Source organism: Phocoena sinus, chromosome X (genome assembly GCF_008692025.1).
Source record: "Phocoena sinus isolate mPhoSin1 chromosome X, mPhoSin1.pri, whole genome shotgun sequence".
NCBI classification, from domain to species: Eukaryota; Metazoa; Chordata; class Mammalia; order Artiodactyla; family Phocoenidae; genus Phocoena; species Phocoena sinus.
In genome coordinates, this window is record NC_045784.1 from 14,527,790 (window position 1) to 14,554,317 (window position 26,528).

Consider the following 26,528-nt stretch of genomic DNA (forward strand, 5'->3'; position numbering starts at 1 on the left):
GACCTTTGAGAACTTTTCTTTGCAAAGATTTTTTTTTCCATTCTAAAAAGGCATTGGAAGACCATGCTACCATGCTTCTTTGGTGTGAGGTGAGCTTAATATTTCCAGGACGGAAAGTCTAGGGGAATTTTTATCTTGATTTTCCATAAAATGATTGAATTGTGGAGATAAAGTGAAATGTGAGTCGTAAAACTTATTGAAGTAGCAGCAAAGTCCTGCCAGATAGGAAGCAAAGCAATTACTCTTGTCATGTCCAGGCAAGACAAGGACCAATCCAAAAGGGGAAGAAAAAAGGGGGCATTTTGCTCCCATCTTTCAGGCAGGCATATGGCATCAACCTTGAAGTGGAGTTTCTGGAAGACATTTTGCCTGTTCTGTTAGGCTTTGGCGTCAGCAAAGTTCACCAGCCGAGCGCTGGCCAAAGCACCACGGGGAGATGGGGGAGCTTGATCTTTAGATTGGATTCCAAGCATAATGAACGATGAAATAGCTATGATGACCAGTTTAAGTGGGGGGCAAATCTACCTGTAGAAGTAGAACAAGACAGAATCTCTTTGCATAAGGAGGAGAAAGCGAAATGAGTTAGAACTCGGTTATGTAGAAACCGAAGATTTTCTGGAAAACATGCTTCCCAGTCTGTCCCAGGCAGAGGTAACCACAGGGTCCTGCCTGGTGTTACCCTGACGATGTCAACTTTTCACAACTCTTTAACTAACCCTGAGGAGGTTAATTTCTGTAAAAGGACAAAGCCGAACTTCAAAAGAGGAAGGCTTCCGCTCACAAAAAATGGAGGCTCAGCACAGGGGCTCAGGCCACCAGTAAATGCGACGTCTGGCCTGGTGGTGACAGGGGAGCGCGTCGAGACAGAGGTCAGCAAAGCCAAAGGGTTTCAAAGCAGTGGGGCATGGGGACTGTCCTGATCAGCGTCCTGACCCACCAGGCTGATGTCAGAGGGTTTATTCAGATTTGAGGGCCTTTGTTTGGGGGGATTGGAGTGGTTCCTAAGAGACAATGCCGGACTGGAGGCTGGAGGCGCACGACGCCGGAATTGAATTTGGACAGTTGCTGAGCAGATGGGGATCAGAGGGACGAACAAAGGGGAGGCTGTTCCCAGCACATCCACAGGAAGGGGGTGGGGGAGCGGCAGAGCCAGCCACCGGCAGGAGGGCTTCCTGCGTGGCCTGGCTGGGGGGCCGCTGGGCCCCCATCTTGTGGGAGACAAAGCCTCCCCGGGGCTTGTGGGGCTCTGCCCGCTTTGCAGCCAGGTCCGTGAACTTGTCCCGCAGCTCACATTTCAGGGGTTTTGTGCCATGGCCTCATCTGGGGGCTGGGGAGGTTCCTGGCTGCGTAGGCTGTAGAGCAGAAAGTGGCCCCCTGGCTAATCCAGTCCCACACCCTCCTTTTAAGTGCGTTGAAGGCAACTTTCGAGACTCGGGCGTGAAATGCTTTTCCTGGCTCGGGCAGTGTCTCCGACGGGCTTACTCTAAAGACAGACCCAAGGCCGCGTGGAGCGCGAGCCGTGTGTTCGGAGGTGATCCCAGGAAGCCGCTCAGGGACTGGGGAGGGGAACCAGGGCCCCCACGGTCGTGAGCAGCGACCAGTGGGCAACCGGGGCTCAACGTGCTGGGGACCTCGGAAGACAGCAGCACACGCTTCAGAGCTTCCCACCCGGAGGGGCCAGTTGATCCACAATTCCTGCCCCTCGTCGGTTGAGAGCTGCTCTCAGAGGCCTGGAGCCCATGGCGCTTCTGAGCTCCCGTGGCCAGAGAAAGCCCTCGGGCAGAATGTCACAGGTGCCCCGGCCATGTCCAGGATGGGGTGGATTCACCCGAGGGGGTCTTAGTCAAGCTCTTGCCAACCCCTCCGCCAGTGGGGAGGCCGGCCTTTCTGAATCCAGGCACGCACATCTCTGAGTGTTCAACACCCCACAGATCAAAAACGCTTTTCTGTGCTCTTCGGGGTGCACGCTCCTCTCTTCCTGGGAGCACATTAGATGTTCAAGTGACACGTCCAGCGACTCTCCCTCCAGCCACTGCCCTTGTCTCCCTGCCTCGCTTTTAGCCAAGCTTTAACGAAGGCTGCGTGCCCGGCAGAGCCCTCCACCTGCATGGCTCGCCTATTTGTCCTCTTTATCCCAACTGAACTGCCTCCTTGTTATTGCTGGAAACACACAAGGTTCCGCCTCAGGGCCTTTGCCCTTCTGGTCCCCTCTGCCCCGAGCCCTTTCCCCTACTTTACCGTCCTCTTTAGGGCGTCACTCTCAGCTTGCCCTTCCTGACCCCTTCATTTAAAATGTGACACACACACACACAGACAAAATAAATTAAAACAAATAAAATAAAATAAAATGTGGGGCTTCCCAGGTGGCGCAGTGGTTGAGGGTCCGCCTGCCAGTGCAGGGGACACGGGTTCGAGCCCTGGTCCGGGAAGATCCCACGTGCCACGGAGCAGCTAAGCCCGTGCGCCACAACTACTGAGCCTGCGCTCTAGAGCCCGCGCTCCACAACGGGGGAAGCCACCGCAATGAGAAGCCCACGCCCCGCAACGAAGAGTAGCCCCCGCTCGCCGCACCTGGAGAGAAGCCGGCGTGAAGCAACAAAGACCCAATGCGGCCAAAAATAAATAAATTAATTAATTTTTAAAGAGTTAAAGGGCCTGAGTTGTTAAAAATAAATAAAATAAAATGTGCCGCAACCACTGGCCTCCTCTGTCTTCCTCCCCTGCTTGCTTGTTCTCCGTAGCCCTCAGTGCCCGTGGCACGCCGTAGAATGTTGGTTTAGTTTCACCTCACCCATCTCCTTGTCCGAGTGGCCTCTCTAGAATATAACCTTCGTGAAGGCAGGGACCGCTGTCTGTTTGGTTCACAGTTGCGTCCCCAGTGCCTAGAACCGCGCCTGGCACATGGTAGATGTGAAATAAAATGGTTGACCCAGTGAATGGTACCATGGGGGTCCACGGAGATTAGACGACATTCCTCCTTTCCCCGAAGGCTCACAGGCTCTCTCCGCCCTAAAGCTGAACCGCCACAGAGCCTTCTCCTCGTGCAGTAGACAGAGGAGAGGCTTTGGGAGCCAAGCGACCTTGGCCGGAACCTCTCGGTTCAGAGCCCACTTCCCTCAATGTCCTAGATGTTAGTCGCTCACCAGTATCCAGCTCTCCTCTCCTCCCGGGCACGTGGAAGATTACACTCCTCGGCACTCTTCAGTGGCGCAGGGCCACGTGACTGCTTCCAGCCAACAGATTTTCAGTGGAAATGGCTCGTCACTTCCTGGCGGAGGTATAGCTGAGCAGGTGTGAAGCCTCCATGTGCCCTGTCGCCTGCCTCAGTAAACTCTCAAGCCAGCATGTGGAGATGGTGGATCTTCTGAGTAATGATGTAGAGCAGAGCCCCCACTCTCTTGCTTTGGACATACGACATGGGCCAAAGCAAACCTTTAATTTGGGGGTAATTTTGTTATTGTGGCATGACCTAGCCTATCCCAACTAATATCATCAAGTACTAGTGGTAGTGTTGTGGGTAAGTCAGTTCACTCTGAACCCCTGTTTTCTCATTCACAAAGTAAGCAGTCTTTGTACCGTAAGGCAGATATTCAGCATGGGGGAGGGGGCGGTGCATGGGCGAGACAGGGCACATGCTTTAACTTGTGCCTTCCACGGTAGCCCTAGGGAGGAGATAGTATCTCGTCCAGGTGGAAATAGCATGCTGCCTTTGGAGTCAGAAGAGGAAACAAATTCCATGATGTCAGACTATCAGGGCATCAGGGGGTTTCTTGGTGAATTTGTACCTTGACCTGGATTCTTTAGATTGAAGAGATTATCACCAGGAATGGCAGAACCGATTGTGAGTGATAAAAGCTAAAGCATTCTGGGCTGGGACAGTTAGATATGACATCTGGGGCTACACAGCAGGTGACTTCGGTATTTGAGAAGGTGGAATGTCGGCCCGAGGGAAAAAGATTAGTTGATCAGACCAGGACCACCAAGCATCTGTTGTTGTTGTTCTTGTTGTTGTTTTGCTGTATTTTATAATTTTTTTCACGTCTTTATTGGAGTATAATTGCTTTACGATGGGGTGCTAGTTTCTGCTGTACAACACGTTGAATCAGCTATACGTATACATATGTTCCCATATCTCCTCCCTCTTGAGCCTCCCTCCCTCCCACCCTCCCTATCCCACCCCTCTGGGTGGTCACAAAGCGCGGAGCCGATCTCCCTGTGCTGTGCCGGTGCTTCCCACTAGCCATCCGTTTTACATTTGGTAGTGTAGATATGTCCATGCTGCTCTCTCACTTCATACCAGCTTCCCCTTCCCCCCACACCGTGCCCTCAAGTGCATTCTCTACATCTGTGTCTTTATGCCTGCCCTGCCCCTAGGTTCCTCAGTACCGCCTTTTTAAATTCCATATATATGCATTAGCATACGGTATTTCTTTTTCTCTTTCTGACTTAACTTCAGTCTGTATGACAGTCTCTAGGTCCATCCACCTCACTACAAATAACTCAATTTCGTTCCTTTTTATGGCTGAGTAATATTCCATTGTATATATGCCAAGCATCTGACTTGGGTGGTGGAGAGAGGGCGGATAGAAAGAGACAGCAATGGGGATCCTCGTTCTTGATAAACAGTCAGCCCTCTGAAGAGATTTGGAAAATTAAACCTGGTTAGGGCAAAACAACAGGCATTTCCCAAGAGGCTGTGAATAATGACGTCATCATGACCGTAAGAGTTCCCACTGAGTGAATGTTCACTGCTCGCCAGCAACTTGGCTTCAGTGGGTCACTTGACTCACCTCATGTCACTCTCTCCATCACGCTCCGAGGGGGACAATGCTATGATCCCCATTTCACAGATGAGGAAATCGAGGCACAGAGAGGTTAAGCGACTTGCCTGGAGTTAAGTTGCAGAGTTGGGATTCAAACCCAGACGCTCTGGCTTCCGAGTGAGGTGTGAAGGTGACAGTGGTTCTGTGATGCATCAGGTGACTGTACGAGGCTTTTCACGAGCTTAGTAAAATGCTTTTAATGGAAAAGTCTCTCTTTCTTTCCCTCTGGAAGAGGGGTTACTTGGTATCTGTCTTTTGTCTTCCTCATGGGCGCATTGTGAAGGTGAACAGCTTGGTCAGTTGGTAGCCCATCACTCAGTTCAGTGAGCGTGCTCAGAGATGCTAATAGATGTTGATAATGATAGTGATGATTTTTAACTCACAGGTGACACTTACCACGTTTTTTTTTTTATTGAAGTACCCTTGATTTACAATGATAATTATCACTGTACAGCAAAGTGATTTAATGATATAAACATTTTTTTATATTCTTTTCCATTATGGTTTATCATAGGATATTGAATATAGTTCTCTGTGCTACACAGTAAGACCTTGTTGTTTATCCATTCTGTATATAAAAGCTCACATCTGCTCACCCCAACCTCCTACTCCATCTCTCCCCCAACCCCGTCCCCCTCGGCAACCACCAGTCTGTTCTCTGTTTCCGTTATCAAATGTTAATAAAACGGGAGGAAAGGTGTGTGTGGTAAAGGATGTAGGGGTTCTGTCTAGACCCTCAGAATTCTTTTAGGGTGCCCCCAACACTCCAGCTTTGATGGCTCTCTCAGTGGCACGCACCCCTGGTTCATCTTCCAAGGACCGTCCCTGGGCTTCTAGACCTGCTTTGCCCACAGGCTGGCAGAGACATATACACACACTTGCATGCACAGATGGACATGCCCACGTACACACAGGCTTTAGCTAAAGACTGAAGAAGGGGACAAGAGCCCAGCTCCCTTGCCACAAGCTCCAACGACTCTGAGCTGCAGCTTCCCCTCCAGAGTTCCCCACAGCCTCGCGGGAGCTTTGCCCGAGACCCCACCTTTGCTCGGCTCTTCCCCTTCTCTGTCCTGCTTCTCCTGCCTTACCTGTCTCTCCTGAGAGCATCTCTTTGATAAATCACATGCGCATGAATCTTCTTTCAGGAGTCTTTTGGGGTCTGCTTTCTGTAGAACGTGACCTAAGAAAGCGGAATACCAAAGGTCAAAAAAACTCTACCCGGTAGCTGATAATCCCAATTGCAACGGGGAAGGGTGAGAAGAGGAGACATTGAAAAACACCCCTGTAGGGGCATCTAAACATTTCAGAGAGGTGTGGCGGAGAGAGCTGAATCTCCTTGGTGTGGTCAGGCATCGCCCGCTTAGTTGTTCCGGAGCTGGGCCTGCTGCGAACTGATCTCCACCCTGGTGCCCTTCCAGCAGCATCGTGCAAGGCGGCCAGAGCCTTTGCAAGCAGCCTGCGGAGAGCCTGCCAGGGTTCGCTGTGCTTGCACACCCGCTCCCCAGTTGCGAGAAGCAGTTTTTACATTTCTGCCGCTTGCCTGACCTGCTGTGGCAAAGCAGCCCGCGCGGGGGCGGGGGTGCGAAGACTGGAGGGGGATGGCCATTTCCTTACAGCTTCCTGTCTCCTAGAAGTTGTGGCTTCCTGGGTCAGCCTCATAGGCGTGTATTGTTCAGATGCCTGAATCCAACAAGGAGATACCTCAGGGGCCTTTTCCTCGAGGAAGTCCTGAATCGAGAGAGGGAGAGACGGGGGGGGGGGGGGGGGGGGGGGGGGGCGGGGAGGGGGAAGGGGGAGAGAGGGAGAGAATATGAATGGTTTATAAAGAAACCAGTGCTTCTCAAACTTCAGTATGCTTAAGGATCACCAGGAGAGAGTTGGTAAAAATGCAGATTTCTGAGCCCCACCCTCAGAGATTGTGATTCCACAGGTCTGCCTTTCTAACAAGGTCCTGGTGATGCTGGTGCTACTGGTCCACGGACCATACTTTGAGTAGCATTGCTATAAACCACAGGACAGCATTATCCTTACCTGCAGTGGATATTCTGAAGCTTTGAGGGTTGGATGCGATGCATTTCATCTTAGCCCACGCCACGAGCTACGCGTGGGATCGTGTGACTTTGACCTGACTGCAACTCCTGTTTCATTTGGCTGCAGAGTTCATGCTTCACGTTGTCCTAAGCACTGGTAAGACAGGAAGGCAGGAGCTAATGCCGAGGAGAAGTGACGTAACTAAGAAAGGCCGAGAGCTTGAAGGCTGATTCCGCCTCTGAACTTGAACGTAGTTAGGAGTCAGAGCGTATTGTCATCACAGAGGAGTGAGGGTTCCCCTTCCCCGGGAAGGCAGTGGAGCTGATGGAGGGAACTGTGTTCTTCTCTGCTTTTCTTGCACAGAGTTCGTGCAGAGAAGAAAATAAGAGTGCTTCAGAAATACTCTTTGGGCAGTTCTTGATTTATTTTTTCTTTTGTAGTTATGAGTCATGCAAATCAAATACCGCACCTATCAAAATAAAGGGCTAGATTGCCCTCAGTGTCCTGTCCGTTTCCCCTTACATCTTCCTATGCAGCGCCTTCACGCAGAGTTTGGGATTTTGCTCTCTTCTCCATATCCTGCCTTTTTTCCCTTGATACCAGAGGCTCCTCCAACTCACAACTGCCTGGACTTGGGGAGTTCCAGAGTTTGGATCTCCCTGAGGACAAAAGGCAAGAGAAAGGGAGCTGTAGGGCATCCAGAAATCATGGTCTCTTTTTTTTGTGATGTCTTGCCACATTTTCCCAATAGCCTACCATGAGGAAATATCACTTATATAATCAGAAAGCCTCACTCCTCTTTTCTTTCAATCAAGATTGGTAATTCTGTACATAGTCTACAGCAACAGCTGACATTTCCCAAGTGCTTTGCCTCAGCCGGGCAGACACTGTGCTAAGCGCTTTCAAGCATGCCATCACTGGATTCTTGCCACGAGGTGAAACGAGGTGTGAATCATTCTCCCCATTTTACAGGTGAAGAAATGGAGACACAAAGAGGTGAAGTCACTTGTTTGAGGCTGTAGATCTAGGAAGGGGCCGAGATAGGCTTCAGATCTGATATTTTGAACTCAGTTTTGAACCATAATGCTTCAGTTGTATATAACTATAACCACGTAAAAAATATAAGCCGGGCAAAAATTCTGGAAGGAAATACATCAGCATTTTGACGCTGATTTGTCTGCATGGTGCAGTCATACAACTGTGCACCTTTTCCATCTGCTCTGATTTTCTGGTTACTGTTCCCATGACCGTGTATTAATTTACAATCCATAGACTTACTAGTTGAAAGAAAAATCACTAGCTCAGTCTCTTTCTCCTAGTTCAGTGTCTGAAGTCATCCCAGGCAGGTGATCTTCTGTTGTTCTGTGAGGGGTCCCAGGAATACAGACTCTGCAGGAGCCCATCAATTCGGTTAATCATTCTGTAGATTGACCTGCGTGAGGCCCCCGAAAGGGGCTGACTCCATGCATTATCTGGATGGAAGGGCTCCTTGTAATCATGCTCTTTCTTGCTGGGCAGGGACCAGCTGTCAGGAGGCTGTGCCCTTTGAGCTGTTCTTCCAGTTGTTAAAAGGAGCTTCTGCTGATCACCCAAATTCCTGTTTAGCCACCTTCATGCCCCGAACCCTACCGCAGAGAGCTGGACGTCCAGGCCTAGAGATCAAACTCACGCCCTTGGCCTCTATTGGTTGGGGTTTATTGCTGCAGCAAGCAGCCCTCGAATCTCCACAGCTTAGTGCGATAGGCGTGTATCGTGTGCTCAGCTAAGAGTTTCATTTCATCGTTTTCTATTTCCACATTTGGCAGGAGATCCTCCCCTTGGCCCGAGACTAGGCCCTTCCCCCTTGTGGTTCTGCCTCACAGTCTTCCTTATCCTGTACATCTGACCAGTGGACAGGGGAGTCTCACCCATGGGAGATGTCCGTGGGCCAGGTCTGGAAGTGGCACAGATCACATCTGCATTTTCCATTGGCCAGTACCTGGTCACATGGCCACCATAATTGCAAAGGAGGCTGGGAAATGTAGTCCAGCTGTGTTCAGAGAAGAAGGGATAACAGGTCCTGGGGAGCACATAACAGTCTCAGGTACAGGCACATTCATTTGTTCAATGAGTATTTTTGGAGTGTCTGCTGCGTCGGGCCCATTGATGCCGTGTGTGTCCTGTTGGCTGTAGGCATGAGTTAGTTTTGTCTTTTGTCTTTTTGGTCAGAGCCGAATTTGGAGGGTCCTACTCTAGACTACGTAGAGGTCCCTGTGCCTGACTTCGGGGAGTGCCCAAGGCGCTGCTGCCCCTAGAAACACCCTGGTTCCCATATCAGTCAGGATGCAGCCAGGAAGAGAGCGACCATGCCAACTATTTTAACCGAGGCCATTGGTTAAGCAGGCATTAGAAGTGAAACAGAGGTGGGAACTGCAAGAAGTAGTGACCACCCCTAGGACTGGGGGAACAAAGGGAATGGGTCGAGGTTATCAAAACTGAGAAGTTCGTGACAGAGGATTAATCTCCAAAATATACAAGCAGCTCATGCAGCTCAATATCAAAGAAACAAACAACCCAATCCAAAAATGGGCAGAAGACCTAAATGGACATTTCTCCAAAGAGGATATACAGATTGCCAACAAACACGTGAAAGGATGCTCAACATCACTAATCATTAGAGAAAGGCAAATCAAAACTACAAGGAGGTCTCACCTCACATCGGTCAGAATGGCCATCATCAAAAAATCTACAAACAATAAATGCTGGAGAGGGTGTGGAGAAAAGGGAACTCTCTTGCACTGTTGGTGGGAATGTGAATTGGTACAGCCACTATGGAGAACAGTATGGAGGTTCCTTAAAAAATCTAAAAATCAAACTACCGTACGACCCAGCAGTCCCACTACTGGGCATATACCCTGAGAAAACCATAATTCAAAAAGAGTCATGTACCACAGTGTTCATTGCAGCTCTATTTACAATAGCCAGGACATGGAAGCAACCTGAGTGTCCATCGACAGATGAATGGATAAAGGACATGTGGCACATATATACAGTGGAATACTACTCAGCCATAAAAGGAAATGAAATTGAGTTATTTGTAGTGAGGTGGATGGACCTAGAGTCTGCCATACAGAGTGAAGTAAGCCAGAAAGAGAAAAACAAATACCGTATGCTAACACATATATATGGAAACTAAAAGAAAAAAAGGTTCTGAAGAACCTAGGGGCAGGGCAGGGCAGGAATAAAGGCGCAGACATAGAGAATGGACTTGAGGACAAGGGGAGGGGGAAGGGTAACCTGGGACGAAGTGAGACAGTGGCATGGACGTATATACACTACCAAACGTAAAATAGATAGCTAGTGGGAAGCAGCCGCATAGCACAGGGAGATCAGCTCGGTGCTTTATGACCACCGAGAAGGGTGGGATAGGGAGTGTAGGAGGGAGACACAAGAGGGAGGAGATATGGGAACATATGTATATGTATAGCTGATTTACTTTGTTATACAGCAGAAACTAACACAACATTGTAAAGCAGTTATATATACTCCGATAAAGATGTGGGAAAAAAAGAAGTCTGGAGGTGATACCCAGCAGAGCTGAGACCCAGAGCCCTGAGGACGAAATGCTGCCCGGCTACTGTCGGTGTGTCAGGGGTGTGTGCGAGGCTGGTTCCGGGATTGCCAACAGAAAACAAAACAAAACACAACACAACGATTCTGGAACCTGTGGCCACTGCCCTAATAAAGGGCTGTTACTGAAGGGATGCTCGTGGAAACCGGAAGCCAAGAGGCAGAAGTTCCTTCTTCCTGCAGTCGCCAGTCTCCCTCTAGCTCCCCCTACTGGCAGAGCCCAGCAGGGAGCAGCTGGCAAAGCAGGAAGGAGGTGTGCAGAGTCCCAGCTCCAGCATTACAGAGCAGGGTGTAGAAAGGGTGGATTTGGAACTGAGAGACAGTAACTTAATAACTGGTACCAGCTCACATGATTTATGTCTTGGTTACATGGTGCAACCACAGTGGAATCTCACAGGGTCACTCAGAGAGACCTCCAAGTACAGTCCACTCGTTCATCGGTTCACTGAACACATTCTTGCATGCCAGGCGTGTGCTCGATATTGGGGATGGAGCTATAAATAAGGCAGCTCTTGCCCACAAGGAGTTCACACCACATGCACGTGTGTACACATAAGCAGGCATGCACACACGTGGTATAAATGAGGAATAGCAAAGCACTGAAAGCCACCTGGGCTTGAGAGTAGAGTGTGGTTCTTCTTCGCTGCCTCCATTAGAGGATTGTGTGGCAGTGGGTTTAGCTCTTCTCGTTGGAGAAAAGAGAGGAGGAGAAAGTGGCAGTGAGCGCGGCCTTGGCCTGGCGTGGAGAGCATCGATTGTTCTGCTGCCTGGATTTGCCCTCCAGCGAGCAGCCTTCCTGTTCAGGGGGCAAATCAAGGGGAGGTTGACCGTGACCGAACAGAATGAGAGAAGTAGAAATTAAATGAGGGCAGTCAATGCACGCCGGCCTCTTGGAAGCCTGTGCTTTCCTCCCTGGGGTGCGCAGAGGAGTCTGGCCCTTTGATTTGCATCTTTTAGGCATTTGCTGCTGAGCACTCAGAGCTGAATTGTTTCTAGCACGTTGGGAAGGTGGTACGTTTTCTGCGACTCTGTGGGGGGGGAGAGGAAGGGCCCTGCGGTTATGAACGGTAGATTGTTCCTTTAAGTTTTCCGCATTCATGGCCTCATTTGACATTGATTGAGCACCTGCTGTGTGCCAGTGACAAAGAACAAGAGAGATCCTGTGGCCTTGAATCCGTGGATGGTGTGTACTGCGGAGGCTCACCGCCATCCCTCTGATGCAGGAAAGTCACCAGTCATCCAGACACCCCCTTTATAAAAATTATGAGTGTCATCTTGCAGAGGAGGCCTGCCATTAGTTTTAGGACTGACGGAAGCCATTCACCTCCTTGGGCCTCTGTTTTCTCATCTTTAAAACGGCAAGTCAGATTACACTATCGAGAGTTCGGGATCCAGCCAGTACGTATTGAGGGCTTACTCTGTGCCATTTCTACGCTGTTGTTACGGTGACGTGTTTACCTTAGCATTTCTGAGACGGTCCTGATTTCCTGTAATTTGATTCGTTTCAATAAAGGCAACCTCTAAACAGATAACCCGGTGCGATCTAATGTTTTCTCTTGTCTGTAGACTTTTGATCTGAGTTAGAAAATAGTGAGGTCAGGTTTAGAGGTGGTGGCTGTGGTGAGGTAGTGGAGGTTATCTGTTAACTTTCGCTGCAACTTAGTGACCTACAGGCACACATGCTTATTCTTTCCCATGATCCTGTAGGTCCGTGGGCAGGTCTGCTCTGGGCTGGCCTGGCCAGAGCTGGAAGGTCTAGGCTGGCCCACCCCCAGGGCTGGGGTCTCAGCCTGGACGGCTGTGGTAGCTGGGCCTCCTCCCCACGTGATCGCTCATCCTCCAGGGGGCTAGCCCAGGCTGGTTCCCGTGGTGGGGGAAGGCCCCCCAGCAGCAAGAGAGGGCAAGCCTCCAGGTCCTTCTGCCTTTCTCTCTTTGAGTCAGGTTTGCTGTTGCTTCTTGGGCCAAAGCAAGTGGCAAGGCCGGAGTCAGCATGGGTGGGGATGACCCAAGGGCCACATTGCCCACAGTTTCCACAGGAGGTAAGAGAGGCTTGAGACATTTTGGCGCCTTGTTTACAAGTGGGCGCCAGTGAGAGAGACGCGGGCTGTGAATGGTGTCAAGGGCAAGGACCAGATTCGCCGAATGAGATTTTGTTTCTTCGCAGGTTGAGGTGCTCTCACCCCACTATGAACAGGCTACTCGGGGTCGTTCCACACATACTTCCTGAGCGCCGTCTCTTTGCCAGATCTGCAGATCCCCTAGGACAGAGGCTGAGGTGGAGGCAGTAATGTAGTGGAAACGTACGAGTTCTTGCCATGGAGATGATGGGAGAAGAGATGAGAGACTTGAGACTCCGCTGGAATCTAGAGACACACACGTGCATACAGGCACAAGCGTGCGTGGGCCCTACTCGTGTGTGCTCAACCCCCCTACATGTCCACGCGGCCACGTGTCTGCGCGCTCACACACCGCCCATGCGTACACACACCACGCACACGCGCGATGTGTACCTGCATGCACGACCTTCCAGACAGTCTCAGAGGACTTACAGAAGCTGGTCCCAGGGGATCCTTGAAATGCCAAACCAAAAGCAGGCTGCGCAGACGGGAGAGGGAAGAGGGTGGACAGTAGGCCCCAGGGGAGAGCGGCCCCTCTTTTCTTGAAGTTGAACGTAGATTCAGGAAACCACCACGCTCTGCTCTAGAGAATGGTTCTTGAAGTACATTTTTGTGTATGAGACTTGTCCCGTCTCTTTAAAGAATAGGGTTGACACGTCTGTTTAAATGAATTTTCCCGTCTCGATGGACACATTTTGGGGGAACAAGTTTTCATGGTGATAACAGAGAATCAGGGTGGTGGGGTGGGAAGAAAAAGGGGAGGAGACCTATTGAAAAAGGTTTCAAGATGAGTAGGCCCCTCATTTAAAGAAAAAAAGGCCAGGCTGGACATTAGCATCAGAAAAGCAGCCCACTTCAGTGCCTGCTTTCCATTAGGGCCTGCGGTGGCCAGTTATGTTGGTGGCTGTGAATAATAGGCTCTTTTGGAAAATGGGGAAGCCACCGAGCTTCGTCCCTGCTTCCCCGAGGGGCTTAGTTTTTTCCTGTAAGTCCTCCCCTGGTCTCATCATCCCGGACACTTGTCAGTCAAAATGTGGGCCTCAGCCCGCGGGATGCAAGAGAAAGGCGAGCCGTCGGTGGCCCCTCCCAAGCAGCTGGGGCCTTCCTCCTGTTTGTGTTCCGAGGTTTTCAGATCACCGGAGTGTCATCTTCCATCCAGCACTCAATGGCTTTACAGCCGCTCTCGGCGGTGGTGAGTGTGAGAGCGCCGACGGCAGGAAAGCTCGGTCCCGTTTGGCAGAAGCGAGAGGGGACAGGGTGGCGGCTGAGGCCACGCTCCCTTACAGAAATGGCCACTGTTGATTCTCCCAGGGGAAGCTGATTTTCTCCGAGGTGGAAGGCCCGCTGATAGCAGCACCGGGGAAGCAGCTGGGGGACTTGGGGGGCAGGGGTAGCGGAGAGAGAGAATTTATAAAGCCCTTAAACCCCAGCTCAGGAACAAGTGTGTTCAGATCGGGCCACATCTTTGGTCTGGAGGAGAGGACTTGCCCGAGAACCGTTGAGCCTGCAAGGGGAGTGAGATAGACACCACGAAGGCTTTGGAAGAAACACTGAAGTTCAAATGCTCGGCCTTTGGGCTACTAACCATAGGGCTGTGGTTTTCCTTAAGAGGAAAAAAGTCAATGTAAAGAAACAGGTAAGGAGGTGATTTCTTGATACCCCAAGCACCCAGAGACAATTACCTATTTTCTCTAGTTCTTTCACCATCTTGTGTGTGTGTGCGTTCATTCACACACACACACACACACACACACACACACACCCCCCACACACACACCCCCCACACACACACAGCCCAGCCAGCTGGCTCTGTGAGACAGAAAGGAATTCACCTCACAGGACTTTCTGAGCTTCTTCCTGACCACAGGTTTAACTCTTCCTTTTTAAAAATTATAAACCTTCCTTGGACTTGGCATCACCTCTCAAGGTCATACCCTAGGGAGACGACTGCTTTATTGTTTGGGTGCCTGTCAGGATTCTGGCTAAAGATCGGGCTGGCAGGTGCTTGGGTCGGCCTCTGGTGGTACCATGGTGTTGCAGCAGTGAACAGTCCAAGGCACGATGTGGCCTGGGGCACCCGGCTTTTGCTGTCACTTAGTCACAGAGTAGCCATTGGACACCCAGGTCTGGAGGCGATCTGCTCCAGGTGGAGCCTGGGGGGGGGGTCCTGCCTGGAGGGACAGAGGTGGTCTGTTTTTATGCCCACGGGGCTCCTCGGGTTGCCCCAGCTCTACCCCAACGCCCTGGAGTTCTGGAGCTTAGCAGGGTGAGGTGACGCAAAGTGCCATCATCTGGCCCCGTGGATGACTGCGACGGCCTCCTGTCTCCCTGCTTCTGCCCTTGCCAGCATCTAGTTCGTTCTGCATACAGCCGCTAGAAGAGGCCTTTTAGAACAGGTCACATCGTGTCCCTCCTCTGCTCAAAGCCATCCAAAAGTCACGTGTCTCACTGAGGGTAAAGCCCGACCCCTCACCTTGGGGCGGCCCACAAGCCCCGCACGATGGGCCCCGGCATCTCTCTCCCCCGCTCCCCTCGCTCTCCTGCTCTGGCTGCAGTGGACTCCTGGCCGCTCCCAGAAGACACCCAGCACTTCCGCCTCGGGGCTTCCGCTCTTGCTGTTCCTCTGCCTGGAACACTCTCCCACCAGATGTTTGAATGGCTTCCTTCCGTCGCCTCCTTCAAAATTCGCCTTCACAGTGAGGTCTTTGCTGACCACCCTCTAGGCCCTCTGAATCCCCCTTCCTCACTTAATTTTTCTCCATAGCGTTGATCACCATCTAACGAACTATATATTTTACGCCTGTATTTTATTCTCCTCCTGCACTAGAATGTAAGCTCTGTGACGGCAAAGATTTTTGTCGTATTCTCCACTGTAGCAGCAAGGCCTGTGACAGTGCTCGGTGCATAGAGGAGCTCAAGAAATATTCGTGGAAAGGATGAATGGACCCACACCAGAGGCTGCTTTTCGGGATGGTACTAGAATGGTCCTAAATCCTGGTGCTTCCACTGAGCTGCAGAAGCCAAGCTCTCTCTCAGCTCCCGTGGCCACACCTCTTGGCACAGAGAGGGATAGCGTGTTTCCATGGCATCTGTTAGAACTCCTAGGTCTGGTGATGAGGCGGTTTCCCCAGGACATGGCCTGAATTCACAGCTTGACAGCGGTGGGGTGCAAGGGCTCCAGTGATGAAACTGCTGTCCCCATAAGTGGTGGCACACACTAGACGCTCCGGGGCAGGTGATCAAGTGGAGTAGGGCAGCCTCTGAACGGGCCTCCCTGATGTACAGACATCCCTCTCCTCCCTGCACGCCCCCTCGCCCTCCCCGCACCCCTCCACAGATGTCCCCGGCAGGAGCCTGGGCCTGACACACTGCAGCTGTGCGAGCAGGAGACCCTTATCTAGGCTGCCGTCATTCAAGGCAGGTGCTCCAAACAGACGCCAGCACAGATCGAGTGCCGTTTTCTGTAATAATATCTGCTATTTGTGGTGTATCTGCTGTGTGCCAGGTGTTTTACACATATCTTTAATCTTTACAAGAATCCTTCTGAGGAAGCATTATTATTTCTCTTTAAAGAGAGGGAACTGAGGCTCAGAGAGGTTACATAGCTGGTCCGGGGCCAATTAGGAGAGCAAGTAATGGAACTGGGTTTCTACCAAGGTCTGGCTCCAAACACCATGTGCTGCGTGACCTCCAAGATCGCCTTGTACGGGAATGCAGGTGGTGCACTGCACAGCCCCTAAGGCATCGTGAATGATGCTCTGTAGGGACACAACCCCCCTGACTATCTGCTGGAGTAGTACTTGGCTTAGGGAGGCTGGTTGTATCGGTTGGGACTGCATCGCACTGGAAGGAATAGAAAAGCTGAACTCTTGCGGGGCGGGGGCGTTGAACAGTGTGGGATTTTGGTTTTCTCACACAGGCAAAGGTCTGGAGGAAGGTGGCTGCCGAGATTGGGTCAGTGGCTCAACAGTGCTGGGTTTAGTGCCTCAGATTCTCTTGGCCTTTTCGTCATTGTTGCAAGATAGCTGCTGTAGCTCAAACCATCACATCTGTGTTCTAGGGAGAAAGGAGATGGGGAAGGGGGCTGTCAGTCGCATCGGTTCCCTTTTTATCATGAAAACGAAACTTTCCCAGTCTTCCATCTCCAGCTCCCAGAAGGTTTCTGCTCATGACTCATCCACCAGAGCTCGAGAACAGGGGCACCCCTAACTGTAGACTGGAAAGAAGTATTTTAAATTTCAAGGCTTTGAAGTGGATGGCAACAAGGAAGAGGGTTGGAGAGGGAACTGCGGACCAGCAGTGCCTGCCGCAGCAATGTTTCCGACTCCCTGGCCGGGAGCATTTTCAGCAGACCCTGTGGCCAGCAGTGTCCCATTCTTTATTGGCTATGCCAAGGCAGTAGGACGTACTTGTCCTCCTGGGCTGAAGTGTGGAAGAGGGATTAGGAGGCAGAGGGATGCTCTGATATGGTGTGTGACCTTCCTCAAATAGGCAGTGATTCTAGATCCCTGACGATGACGTCAGCCTGGACCCTCTAAATCAGAATCTGCACTTGAGCTCAATGCCTGGGTGACCCACGTGAACATCAGTGTTTCTAGAACATAGACCAAGAACACGGGATCTTCTCCCTGGCCTCCCCCAGCGTTCTCACAGCTTTCAACTCTAGCATGACTGACACATCCCAGTTTGCCCAGGGCTGTCCTGCTTTTAGCACTGGCAGTCCCATGCCCTGAGAAACTCCCCAGGCCTGGGCAAACCACCCTCTATCAGCTTTTGTCTACGGAGGGTTCCTTGTCTCCCTCTGCCTTTACGAAGGCAGAGCCAATAGCTAAACGCCTAGAAAGCTTCCTTGCAGAGGTCAGGAAAGGCAGCTAGAAGGCCTTTCGCTTGGGATATGGGATTGAACAAGGCCTGAGCTGTGACTTCTCAGCAGAGGAACATGGTGAGGCCCTGCCCTCCTGGGGGAAGGTGTGGAGAGCTGGCGAGGAGACGCTTAAGAACCCGGTGGGCTTTTCATCCGGGTGGTTCGGAGGTATCATTACTGGACTTGATCACACATCGACAGCCAGCATGAATGGGCTTTGGGTTAAGAACCCGGTAACACAGCAGATTAACTCTTTCCTCACTCCTTTCTTCCACCCCTTCGTGTTGCTTTCTTCCTTCTGCCAAGAAAACAGAAGAGAAATGCCTGAATCCCACACAGGAAGCACTTGTCGTGAGTCGCACTGGTGACTCAGAGTTATTTTTTAGTCCTGCCAGCCAAGAGCAACAGGAATGAGCTGGAGTGATCTGATTTATTAGTGGAAAAAACCCAACTTTTCCTGACCTCGCGCCTCTTCTGAGCCCTCCCCCTCCTGCTTCATGCCCTGGGCGGCCCGTGTGGCTGCCCGGAAACTCCTGTGTCGGGGGCCTCGGGGCCGACGGATTTCTCAGGCCTCGCGCTCCATTAACAAGTATGTGCCCCGGGCCTGCTGGAGTGGAAAGGAGAAGACGGGGCCCGGCTACTGAAGCCCGGTGTCTGGGAGCCACTCGGCAAGACACACAGTGCCACACGCTAGGACTTCTGTATGCCGCCTGTGGGAGGGGGCGAGAAATCCCAGAGCAGCTGGGGCGACTTCTTTAAGAGCTTGGATTTGGTCCTTTAGCGCCACCGTTCTGATCGTGAGCGCGGTGGCTCTCTGCCACACAGCCAAGGACAGAGAGTACTGTCCCCAGGGCCTTAAGTCAGCTCACTGAGGCCAGTGCCTCTGTGTTTGTCCCCTTAACCGCTTTGCTCTTGTCTGAGCGATGTTTGGGACCCAGACAAATGGCACAGCCAGGAGCCTTGCTGTAGAATTTGCTGCGCTGCTTCAGACTCTCTTCTGTCGTCTAGAAAGACAGCTGTGGGGTATCGGGGTGTAGTTCCTCAAGCCAGGCTTCTGTGATTGAGTTTCGCCAGTGCCTGTCCTCAGGAAACTAGACAGAGACCTTTTAAATGCCTCGTGTCCCCAGACACAGGCCAGAGCTGCAGGGGGACATAGGTCATGATGACGGGCAGGGGTGACGAGGTGGGTGACACAAGGGCAGCGGCCGCCGAGTCTCCCGCCTGGAGTGCAGAAGCTCCCTGTCGTGCCGAACTAGGAACCGCGGTGTGGTCGGCCCGATAAGGACCATTCTGGAAGGAGCCATTTCTCACTGACTGGGATCCGGTGAGATGAAGTGCTGTCTCATTCTTCATTGTTTGGTCTCTAAGAGTTTGAAACCCAACTGGAAGACATTTGTCGCTGTTTGCAGTACCGGAAGAAACAGCTCAGGGTCAGTGGCCGTGTTTACAACCCTGGTGACCATTCACCCTCTTCCAGTCAGAAGACCCTTCCTGTCAGTGAGCGCGTCGTGTGGCTGCAGCGAGGGGCTGCCCGGGGGCTGCTGAGCTAGTGGGAGGGCCCGCAGGGGACTGTGGTCTTTCGGCCCTTGGTTTGGATTTGATTCGCATTCAGTAGTTCATCTGTCCCCTCTCCAGACTGCAGTGACGGATTCGAGCTCCAGGGTCACGGGTCTCCGCTGTGTGTGGCCGACTGCCTAAAGCAGGGCTCCTCCTATGGGAGCGTGCACAGAATCACCTGGAATGCTTGGCAGCGCCCAGATTGCGGAGCCCCACGCTCAGAGATTCAGATTCAGTGGGTCTGGAGTGGGGCTCGAGAACTGACAGCTCTTGTAACCTTTTATTTTATACTGGAGTATAGTTGATGGACCATGTTGTGATCGTTTCAGGCGTGCAGCGGAGTGATTCAGTTTCGCATAGACACGTATCTCTTCTTTTCCAAATTCTTTTCCCATTTAGGTTGTTACATAATATTGAGCAGAATTCCCTGTGCTCTACAGTAGGTCCTTGTTGGTTACCTATCTCATATATAGCAGTATGTGCGTGTCAATCCCAAGCTCCCTAACTATCCCTTGAGAATCGACATTTCTGAAGGCTCCCTGGTGATGCCCAGGGTGCTCGTCCAGGGGCTGCACCTGGCGTAGCAGTGGCTCCACAGAGGTGCCGAGTGCTCTGCCCCTCACTAGCCACACCCCCGTAGCACGGATTGACTGTACCAGGATAAGAAGAACTCCTTTGCTTTTGAGCCTAGCGCTTCATTTCCACTCCCCCAATCCTCGTTTATGGGGGGAAGTTAAGATACCATTTCGGAGTGTGAAGCGGGAATCCGAGGTGCTCAGGGCTCAGCCCGGCCGCCCCCCATGCTTCCCCTCCCGTCCCCCCCCCCCCCCCCCCAGGGGACCTTGGGGGCCCGGGAGTTCCTGCTGGTGCTGCGGTAGCAGGCAGTTTGCATCTGGAGTTACACCCTTCAAAGGTCTCTGGAGGAGCAGGAACAAACCGGAGGAGAAAATTACATTTGAAATAATTTATTTTCACATGCAGGGGAGAAATCACATTTGGTCTAGATTCATGTAAAGAAAACAGAGATTAGATTTTAAAAAATGTGTTGCTGGCAAGAGAGAAGAGCAGACGGGTTTGGATAAAATACACTTTCTGTTGAACCTGGCCTTCAGTCCCAGGCTGCATTTAAAGGGGCTTGGAGTTAGATTATGGAGGAGAATCAAGGCTGGATTTTATTTTCAGTTCATTTTTCTTTTGAAATACTTCCTAGGTTGGGACTGGAAGTGACAGAAACATTTACACTGCAGGAAAAGGTTGTTCCCAGAATTTCGAGCTTTTTGGGTCTGCTGTGGAGGAGGCTGATTTAGAAGTTTCATCTGAGGAGAGAGAGGATATTCCTTTGGGATTTCTAGCCGGAAACCCGAGGCTCAATCCTGAGGAAGGCGACAGGGGGAGGTACAGTAAGAGCCCCCGAGCAGAGTGAAGGACACACGTGCCAGTGGCCACACCCCAGAGGCTGTCTCTGTAGGCCCTTGGGGTGGCAGTGGGTCACTGTCAGGGTAAACCCATCACGGGGATGATTAAGGAAACAACCACAGCACCCGCTCTCGTTTATTGGGTTCTCAGCATGTACCTGGCTGAATGCACATCATCGTGTTAAAACCTCACCTATCATCATCTCCGTGTTTTAGATGAAGCAAATGAAGAGAAATTATTTTCGAAAAGCCCCACAGCTGTCTGACCAGCATTATCATTGTGAATAAAGGGCCATCGTTTACATGTCCGAAAATTTATTAGGTTGAATCAAATGAAAGAGCTATTTTTGTAGGTTAAAAAGATGGTTGAATATTGGTAATTTCATATGGCTCAACCAAATATACATATATATGCAAATGTATGTATATATGGCGAGAGAGAGAGAGAGTGTGTGTGTGTGTGAGGGCCACATAGCAAGCATATATGTATGAGTTCATTGTCTGGAGAGGGGATAAATAAATTGTGATGTAAGTAAATGATGGATTTCTATAAGGAATGAAAAATGGATGACTTTAAGCCATTAATGACTTAAAATGGTTGTATATAAAAATATACTACTGATCGAACTATCTAGTTGCAGAAGGATACAGGGACTATAATACAATTTATATATAGATGAATATATAGAAAGCTATATTTTGTTAAGGGGTATATATATATACACACATACACACACACATACATACATACATACATACATACATACATACATACATATATCTTGCCTTCCAGAGTCTGGTTCCAGAGAGTGGTTACTTTTGGGGTGGGAGGCCAGGAAGGGAATACGATTAAGGTGAAAATACAAAATGGACTTTAAGTGTGTTTATAATTTTTTTCTTAAGCTGAGTGAGCAGTAGACAAATAGTCACTATATTATTCTTTGTACCTCTTTGTACTAGTTATCTATGGCTGCATAACAAATCATCCCAGAATTTAGTGGCTTAAAACAACAGCATTTATGATCTCAGTCTCTGTGGGTCAGGAATCTGGACACAGCTTAGCTGGGCCTGTCGCAGGCAGCATCAACGTGTCAGCTGGGGCTGCAGTCATCTGAAGGCCCAACTAGGGGTGGGTTTGCTTCCAAGCTCACTCAGTGGCTGTTGGCGGGATTTGGATTTATTGTCATGGGCTGTTGGACCGAGGGTCTCAGCTCTTCGCTAGCTCTTGCCTAAAGGCCACCCTCAGTTCCTTGCTACATGGCCCACTTCAGAGGGCAGCTTACATCGTGGCAGGCAGATTTATCGGAGGGTTTTGAGAGACAGAGGGTGGGAGGGGGTGGGAGGAGTTACAATCTTTTATAACCTATTTATGGATGGGATATTTCATCATTTTACTAGAAGCCAGTCACACTCAAGGGGAGGGGATTACACAAGGGCATGAATACCAAGAGGTGAGGAACATTGGGGACATCTTAAGAGGTTTGCTTATTGTAATATGCCTGAAATATCTTATAATAAATTTTAAAAGAAAAATCTGTTCACAGGTGAAATATAACTGACTGCTGGCATTGTAAACTCTCTAATCCTCCATGGTAGCCACATATTTGGCTACTGCTAAATCTTGCCCAGGCTCCCACCCCCATCTCATTCTCCCCAAAGGGCATCTTAATCAACAACACAATCACTTAACGATGTTTTTCTCATTACCGGAATTAGAGAGATGTCAGTGTCATATCAAAAGTGCTTTTCATTTCTTCAGCTATACTTTTGCTAAGTTGCTAATTAATATTTTAGAAGTCTGTCCTCTCAGATCCCCCACTGGCCAGGGCAGTGGGGTGTGCATGAGCTTTGCAGCCAGAGTTGGGTCCTGACCCCTGTTCCACCCCTTACCAGCTACATAACCTTGGGGAAGTTACACTCTCTGAAAATTAGTCTTCTCGTCCAATAAATGAGAGGAATAATACCCGTCTCAAGGATTCCTGGAGGATTAAATACATGAGGAAAAAAACCATGTGCAGATGGAAGAGCAGTGCCCAGCACGCAGTAAGAACTTGACAAGGTGAGGAAAGGCTCCTGCAGACCCCTTCCCGCCCACTTCACGCACACGTTGCGCAAACTATGCTTTGGAAGGTGACGAGGTGGGGATGCCATAAAAAGACCGGGTGTTCGTCGTAATTTCTCATTTGATCTCAAGGTGAATCTCCTACTTGTAGACTTGAAGTTTGTTTCATTTATTCACTGGTTGTCTGTTCATTCCTGTACTCATTCAACACATAGTATTTCTTGAAAAGAGGGAAGACCAGTCTTCTTCAAAACTCGGATGCCTTTTGATCTCCCGGGAGCGGGAAAGGGAATCTGACTTAATTGGTGAGCAGTTCCTCATGTCCAGGGTAGCAGAAGCATCAGAAGTGGCTCCGATCTACCTCTTTTCTGTGCGACTACTTGGGTAGGGTTGTTCTATGAAGTGAAGATGCTCCAGTGAATGCTGGCCTTTGGGATTTTTGCTTAGCAGAGGACAGGAGCTGATGGCCTGAAAGAAATGCAGCACTGTGGATGGAAGTCAATGTAGACGTGTTCTCTGTGGAGCCCTGCCTGCCACTAGGATGCCCGCCATCCCTGCTCGTTGACCGAGAGCTAGCCATCGGCCTTGGCATCTGAAGGAGGTTGTAATGTTTGACTCTGGAGACCTTTAAGTAGAGGCTTGATTCTGGCCTCACAGCTAAGGCAAAGAGAGGTGCTCTTAGAGCATGGGTTAAAGCAGTGGCCTCCATGCAGTCTGATCAATGTGAAAACAATAGAGCCCACGGTATTTATTTAGAAGTTGTATGCATGGGTAGCTGTAGTAATATGTCGCTTTCTGTAGCAGCCCCTGCCCACCTCCCTGAGCCTTCACACTTACGGCAAGCCTTCTGATAGCCAGCTGCCAGATTCTCCATCTTTTTGCCTGTGGGCTTTCTCTAAAGATGCGGAAGACCCCTCTGCTTGCTCCCTGGGCAGGCCAGAAGTGCAGGGGGATTCACATACCCCTGGAGAGTTCTCATCCCATTAATGAGGGGGGCCCGGTGTATAAATGCCTCAGCTCCCGTGGAGGTGTCGGTTCTCTGCCGCTTTTGCGGAGTCTCCCAGGGAGACTGAGCTCCAGTTACTTGCTAGCCCTCTCTTGAGTGGCTTCCTTCCCTTCTCTGTTTTACTTTGTCACGCCCCTCCCGGGAGTGCCTTGCCCCTCCCCAATAAACTTGTTACCCTTGAATCCTTGACTCTGAGTCTGCTAGAGAAACCCAATTTACTTATATTCTCAAACAATTACCTCTTAAAAGACACGTAAAGATAGAAAATGTGAAAGGAGGAGATGAACATACATACGCACATCCGTGGCCTGATGTTTTTCTTTGCTCGCACTCTGCATTGCAAAGGCCACTGGTTTAAGGAAGCTGGGAGCTCCCCTTCCAGTCTCGCGAGTTGTCACGAGGTTGTTGTCCCAGCACTCTCTCCGTGGGTGCCTGCTTCCAGGACCCGTTTGACTTATTTCAGGTGGCTTGCTGGACTTTCACATTGATCTGTGGTGGCGGTTTGGGGGTCACAGGCTACCCGACTGAAAGATCTTCAGGACTGGTTGCTAGACTCTCCTGTATCTGAAAGAGTAATTTCCGTACCTTGGACTTCCAATGATGTAAAAAGAAATCTCCAAGTTCAGAATCAGGGAAAAGCTCCCCACAGATGCTTGGCTGCCCTTGGGAAACCCATGGTTCTCTCTGTCCAGCTCTCCATGCAAGGAGGACCATGCAACGTGTATATGTTGAATGGGCAGCCTCATGGTCTCAGGGTGGCGTGAATATTCTCATTTGCCAGCTGTCACTCCAACACATGGCTCGGCACTGTGTAGACATGTAAACATACGCAGTCTTCAGCTTGAAAACAGATTCCGTTGGCCTCAGGATAAAGATTTGGGAGGGCAGAATGCTCCCTTATTTTCTGTCTTCCTGGAACAAAGCCTCCTATTGTCTTTCAGGTGATCACATTTTTTAAGCCGTCCAGATTCGAGTTGCTCCTTAACCAGTTGAACTGTAGAGGCCCACTCTGCTGGCTCGGCCAGGCTGACGGGGCAGCACGAGCTAACATTTTCCCCAGGGCCTCCCGGTGGCCTTTAAATGAGGTGGCCTTCACCATCCTGAGAACAGTCTCCAGACCACTCATCTGAGGAGAACTTTGCAGCCAGAGTTGGGTCCCGACCTCTATTCCATCCCTTACCAGCTACGTGACCTTGGGAAAGTTACACCCTCTGAAAATCAGTCTTCTCATCCGATAAATGAGAAGAATCGTACCCGTCTCAAGGATTCTTGGAAGATTAAATACATGAGGAAACTTGTGCAGATGGAAGAGCAGTGCCCAGCACGCAGTAAGAACTTGACAAAGGCTGCCCACTAGTTCTGCTCAAGAATAACTCCCATGTCTTTGTACAACAGCTTATTCCCTTGGCGATGAAACTGAAGCAGAGGGATGTCCAGTGAGGCCTGGTTTATAGGGAAAGCCTTGGGCATCCCTCTGCCCTGCCAGGTTGACCATCCAGGGCCTGAGGTCCACGAGCCTTGTCTTGCTCTAAGTTCCCTTGAATTTCCCACTGACGCCGTATTGCTCAGCTGGATCGACGTCATGGTTGTGTAGTAGTGGAAAACAGTATCTGTGATGATGGAACAGGCAGAAATACGAACCTTTCTCTTGCTGTTTCCTCATTCCCAACCCCCATGGGCCTCTCCTTTTACTTTTGCCAGATCACCCACTTGGGAGGGGTGCAGAGGTATGTCTCCACTCCACTGTCTGGTGGGGGGGGGGCAGCGTTCACACAAGTGTCGTGAGTGTATTGCAATGAAAAGTCCTCCCTTGCGGGGCCTTGGAGGGAGTGAGAGCAAAGAGGAGCCCTCTTGCCTGCATTCTCAGCTCTTGACTTCTCAAGCCAGTCGATAGGGTCACTTTGAGGTCTACACACATGCAGGTGTACACACACACACACACACACACACACACACACACACAAATCATGCCTTCTCAAAGCATGGTTTGGCTTGGCAGGGCTGGATTAGAGCTTGGAGAGCTGCCCACAGTGTGGTGCCAACTTTTAGAAAGAAAAGAAATAACCCAGGCTCATGGGCAAAGTTCTGATGAGAAATAACAGGCACTGAAGCAGTCAGGGAAGAGACCCTCTCCCTGAGAACAGAAAACATGATGTTAATTTCCCCACAATAGGGCACTGAAATCTTGAAAAGCTTTTAAGGGGTTGTGAGAGGAAAGGTTAGGGAGTTGAGGGTACATTTGTCTAACCTTGGATGATGATACAAGAGATCTAAATGTGTATTTTGGTCAGGAACAGAATCCTAGTCCAGGTGAACCAGGGTCTGAAGTGTCTGGCTTTCATCTTTCCTGAAATTTGTTCTCAGCCTTCTCCCTAATACGTGTGTATGTGCACAGAATGTAGAAAAACCCTGTGCTACTGCTCCCAAGTGGCAAATACTGTAAGTGGTTTGTGGATGGTCATCTTAGTTTGGGCTCCCCAGAAGTAAACCTTGAGACAAAGGCTGAAGTGCAAGTAGTTTACTTGAGAGGTGAAGGAAACACTTGGTAGTAGAGTGGGTAAGGGAGATGGGGAAGGAAATGCAGCTATGAAAGGGTTATCAAGCGAATTACCACTGTGAGCAACTGGAGCTGAATCCCAAGGGAGATGCCAGGAGTGCAGAACACTCAAGAGTGCTCCCGCCTAAGGGGTGAGGGAGCTGGGGTATTTATACTCCAACCCTGAATAGTCATTCGTTAAGAGATGCTCCTGGGGGTTGCTAATTCCCCAGCATTTCTGGGCGAGCCTGTGGATCGAGTGGCCTTCCTCAGTTATGGAAAGAAAATCCAGATACACAGATGCAGATAGAGACCTTTGGAAGTCAGGTGCAGTACACCGAGGTGAGAGGTCCAAGGGCTATGGGGAGGAGGGGAGCCTCTGGCAGTGGCTGCTACAATCACATAGGGGTATGTATTGTATGTTGTTGGGGAGGGGGACTTTCTCACAGTTAAGGTATCTATAAATATTTCTACCCTTTAATTAGATACAACAGAAGATTTGGAATAA

The 26,528-nt window shown here is 50.4% G+C and overlaps 1 protein-coding gene across 3 annotated transcripts in view; it reads left to right on the forward strand.

Moving 5' to 3' along the window:
• The window catches only part of NHS (NHS actin remodeling regulator), a 340,931-nt gene that overhangs the window by 144,953 nt on the left and 169,450 nt on the right, over positions 1 to 26,528 (forward strand). Inside the window, exon 1 of one of the 3 annotated variants that reach the window (XM_032618773.1) lies at positions 18,647 to 18,874. The exons of the other annotated variants lie outside the window; for them this stretch is intronic. The gene's annotated coding sequence lies outside the window, so the exon portion shown is untranslated. Of the gene's footprint in view, positions 1 to 18,646; positions 18,875 to 26,528 lie in introns of those variants that run through there. 3 annotated transcript variants of the gene reach the window in all.